The 5,093-nt window shown below is 36.7% G+C and overlaps 1 long non-coding RNA gene across 1 annotated transcript; it reads right to left on the bottom strand.

Annotated features, from left to right (window-relative positions):
- Positions 1-278: 278 nt before the first annotated feature.
- LOC107955534 (uncharacterized) lies at positions 279-3,085 on the bottom strand. The gene is made up of 4 exons (XR_001700002.2): positions 2,895-3,085; positions 2,147-2,720; positions 1,792-1,876; positions 279-627 (listed from the first exon to the last, which is right to left on the bottom strand). It is a non-coding gene; the product is annotated as an uncharacterized lncRNA (long non-coding RNA).
- Between the last annotated feature and the right edge of the window lie 2,008 nt (positions 3,086-5,093).

Here is a 5,093-nt window from a genome sequence, read left to right as displayed (position 1 = left end):
CAAATCTCTTTATGCTAAATCTACTCATCTGCTCCTTTGCTCAATATGTTTAAACCAATATATTTAAACCTTTGCTCAAATACTAAATTATATGTAGGTAAAACATTATTCTTACAAATTATATGACATTAGATGATTTTATTAGTTTCAAATGAGCCTAAGCAATCCTTACTTTCAAAAGTGAAAATTCACAAAAGTTCTTCAGTACACCAAAATAGAGCGAAAGCAAATCACACAAGACATAAGCAACAATAGATTAAAAAACAACTCTCGAAATATTTTATAGCTCTAAATGAGATGATTACCAATAAATGCGGTCTCTAATTATAGTTGAACTTCCAAAAAATCCAATGATAAAATATAAATTACAACAACGATTTATATTAAAGTTTTAAAACATATTAATTGTAGTAACATTAATTTTATTGGAGTATTCCACTAAGCCATCAAAGCTTCAAATAGATAAATTTACACATATGCTCCATAATGGGTGGGAGTGAGGCAGGCAAAGAAAGTCACAATCATACCCAATATTCAGAGGGCCGGAGATAGAAGTGGCGGCAGCCATAAAGTGGTATTTCCATCCATTTGTTGTTTCCTTCGATACCGCTTACTCAGGATTAGAATCTAATAGAAAGGGGTCAACATTACAAAATTAGCCAGGTTCAGTTAATGACTATAGTTGCAACCTATCTCAAGACAATTAAAATGAGTTAGACAAGTCCATTTAACTAGTTGAACTTCATGAGAAATTTTATGTTCATTCATCACAAGCTTTAATTCACAACCTATAAGACAAGCATAACTAAACCTAAGTGCCAATATCAAATTTAACATCATTGTGCTCTGTCGTAAATTGTTTTCGTGTGTTACTAAGCTTGTTGAAGCTTGGCATGGATAAGTTGTAAAACCTCATCAATAGTTATCAAGGGATTAGTCCACAATATCAAATTTAGAGGACCCAGAATCACACAAAAGAAATCTTACGATCATAAAATACTTGCGATAGCAATGTGTATAAGGCTCATCAAGTTTTAGCAAAACTCTACCCCAAGAACCTAGTTAACCCACTACTTAGGTTACCCCGACAAAGCAATGTACATACATCATAATTATGTGATTGACTATATTTATTTAACCATGAAACTTGGATAGTAGGCAAAGGAAAAAGCTAACTTTGATACATAAATACAAATAAAATTCTTCCAAAAATAACTTCCTAGTCACAAACAATGTATTTAAGAAACCCATTCAAACAAACCACTTAATCAAAGAAAATTTGAGCACAAAAATAACATTACAAGGATGGGGGTAGGCAAATAAAATATGCATACTAGGAAAATTGATCAACCACCATAGAGAAAAACGGTCCAATCAAAGATGTAGCCAAACTGATAACCTGCAGCAATACTATTTTCTTAACCAAATGGACAAAAAACAAAGAACTTGACATTCCATGGAGAAATAAGTTCAATAACATCCTCTGGTTAGAGTATGTGCCTATGTGTGCAAAAGAGTAACATAATACAAAACCACAATGATGATAACTAACCTTTTCTTATAAACAAGTTTCGAAAAAACCTCTTCGAATAGGAATAATTGGGTTTATTTTCAACCGAAAAGAACGACAGTAGTGAAAATAAGAGACAAACTCAGATGGATATAACTTACAAAGCACCTATTAAACACGTATTAACCAGTACTAATGAACAACGAAGCAAGAGTGATATCATAAAAATTAAAATTCTCAAAGGGAACCAATCTGTCGAAGGATGGGGCAAGTAAACATACCTCTATAAAAGTCGACACTTTCATTTTGTTACTCTTATCATATTTTTGCTTTTTCATGCCAGCTTTGAGGCCCTACTAGGGAAGGCTGAAGCAAAGAAATGGTGCCAACTGAATCAAATTCAAAATCAATGCAAAAGAAAACTAAGAACAAAGATTTAATAACAAAAAATGATATAGAACCATGAATCAAATGAGGGTGATCATATACACAACCTTCCTCTAAGGAAATACAAAATCACATAACCAAGGGATTCCAAATCATCTCTGGAGTGTATTAAAAAAAGTAACAAGTAAGCTTTCATCTATCATATATGATTTACTGCTACTAGTTGAATCGCAAAATAACACTACTTACCAATTCCAAGGTGAGTGTTCCACTGAAAGCCTTTCAAGAAGCAATAATCCAAGCACGAAACACCAAAAAGGTTAATTTAGAAGAAAAAAACCCAACTTTTCGAACACTTATTGCTTACTTGTGAAGTGGCCTCTGGCAAAGTTATTTGCAGCATCTTTTTTGGCACTAATAAGGTGTTCAACATCTTCTTCATCAACTACGGTCGGTTCAAGATCCAAAAAAATAGAACGAGTGGCATGTTTCTCGGTACTGGTTTCACTAAAAATGGTGTTGAATTAGTGGTTAGTTTTTGGGTTTTATGGTAAGTTAGGGTTTATTATTTAGGGTTTAGGATTTAGTTAGATTTTATGATTAAAGTTTTTGGGTTTAGGGTTTTAGGGTTTAAAGTTTATGGTTTAGGGTTTCAAGATAAGACATCAGCCTGTTAGCTTGACCAGGAAAAAAAGTTAGGAAAGTGAAGCAAAAACAGAAAAAGTTAGGAAAGTGAAGCAAAAACAGACTTTCTTCCTTCTTGAAGAAGTAGATAGAATTCTGAATCGTAATGAAGATGTGGGTGACTGGTCTTTGCAGATTCCTGCAAAAAGGAGGGGAGAAGCAACGTGTCAAATTAGAAAATAAAATTAATTACTGTTATAATGATTAGGAATAGGAAATTTTATTTTCTTCACAATCACTTCATTTCAAAGAGGCCAAAAAACATAAATTGCAGACTAGGAACACATGATTAGGGTTTATGATGATCAATTACCAAAAGAAGTAGAAAAATGAAATCTCGTATTTTCTCTTACAAACAAGTCTCAGAAAAGCCTCTTCAAACCGCAAAGATTGACAGTAGTTAAAATACGAGACAAACTCGGATGGATATGACTTACAGAACACCTATTAAACAACGAAGCAAGAGCGGTATCGTAAAAGCAAGATGTAACAGTAGCAGTAGGAACATGTATAAATGCCCCCTGCGTTTCCTTTAATACTATACGAGAAAAATATTACTCAATAATTGGTGCGGTAAGCGTGGACCACTTTCGATTATTGATTTTCTTCAATTTGATTCAGTTCTCTTCAACCTTACTTAACCAAAAGATTTACCCAAATGAGATTTTTCCTTTTATCCCCTCATCAGGTTAGGCAGCAATGTCGGGTTTCGGCCCCGACTCGATAAGACAAACTTGTTCACTGCTTGGTTCACTGACAGACTCAAAAATCTCGACAACGTGGTTTATTAAGGGACTTCCCCTTCGCTGGACCTTAATCTCTCTTCGGGTTAGGTGCTTGCAAAGATAGCTCGTAAGGAGAGCTTACGTAAGCCTCGCAAGAATAGGGTCTCAAGCTATGTCTACATAAGGGATAACGAGCCCTACAAGGGACCTTCACTCGTAACCAATGGGTACAACGTTAACATTCACTGGAAGTGTTAGTCCTAGGATCAGAAAGGACCCCGTGCTCCATAAACACGCGGCCAATAAGCCAAGAGATGCCTAGGGAATGTTAGTGCCATCAGCCCCAAGACCAAGACAAAATAGTGGGCCCTATTGTGAGCTGTAACAGTAGTAGTAGGAACATGTATAAATACCCCTTGCGTTTCCCTTAATATGATACGAGAAAAATATTACTCAACAATTGTTGCAGTAAGCGTGGACCACTTTCGATTAGCAAATTTTTTTTAGTTTGATTCAGTTCTCTTCAACCTTACTAAACCAAAAGATTCACCCAAACGAGATTTTTCCTTTTCAAGGTACCTAAAGATATGTTTGAAAGATGGGACCGATGAACCCACCTGATGTAGTATAATGATTATATAAATGTGTTGGGAGCGTCAGACGCAGTCAAATAAAAGGTCTTCTTTACAACGCTAAAAGAACATTGCGGGTCAATATTCAAAGGGATAACCGACAACCTCAGAGTAGAGAAGGATAGCACAGTAGGCAATATCCCATCAACCAATCCCTATGAGTCAGGATTGACAGACTGCACAAGACCTTAGCCCAATATGACACACTTAGAAACCCACAGAGGCCTAGTAGGAACACGCGAGACGTAATCCGCCCCAGGATAGGTTTGAGGCTTACACCCCATTGAATGTCATGCGAGCCTACATCCTTAACCAAGTAAAGACCCTGGGCATCCTTCCTAAACTACCTCTGATGCGGGGTATCAGTAGAAGGACGAACTCTAGGAATAGATATCTCTTACATGATGATATGGTGTATAAGATGAAAGATTATTTCACATTAAAGGACGCCATAGAAGAAGCGGTCCAAAATGGCAAACTTGTTGAGTTCGTAAATCAGGGAGATCCACAGCAAGGCCAAAGCTCGTGAAGGCCGGATTCAATGGGTAAGCAAAAGGTGTGAGGCACCATTCATGTTGTAACACCCCCTAACCCAAAGCCGTCACCAGAATAGCGTTACGAGGCATTACCGGACTTATACACTAACATTTATACAAAATTGAGTCATAAACTTTACATTCTAGATCAATTCTTATCAAATTTCATCATAAAGTCCCTAATATGGACCTAAGAGGCCCATAATATGCTTAGGAAATTATTTGGGACTAAACTGGGAACTTTGGAAACTTTTCCTTGAAAATAGGGGCACACGCCCGTGTGGCCTGGGACATGCCCGTGAGGCTCCCATGGCCGTGGGGCCAGGCCGTGGGTAGATCTGACTTGCACATACGACCGTGGGACTAACCTGTGGGCAATTCTGACTTTGCCACACGGCCTGGGCACACACCCATGTGACTTGGCCGTGTGAAAACATGATTTTTGACCATTTTTAAGCTATTTTCACATGTTAAACACATTTAGTTCATACCCAAGCATTTACTAATAGTTCTTAAATCAAACATCATTCGTTATGCCATTCAAACTTAGCCAATATTTATTCATTCACTTCAATACCTCTTAAAGATTATGTACCCAATTCATATCGAAATTATACTA

Source organism: Gossypium hirsutum, chromosome A07, assembly GCF_007990345.1.
Source record: "Gossypium hirsutum isolate 1008001.06 chromosome A07, Gossypium_hirsutum_v2.1, whole genome shotgun sequence".
Classification (NCBI taxonomy): Eukaryota; Viridiplantae; Streptophyta; class Magnoliopsida; order Malvales; family Malvaceae; genus Gossypium; species Gossypium hirsutum.
This window is presented reverse-complemented; position numbering and strand designations above follow the sequence as displayed.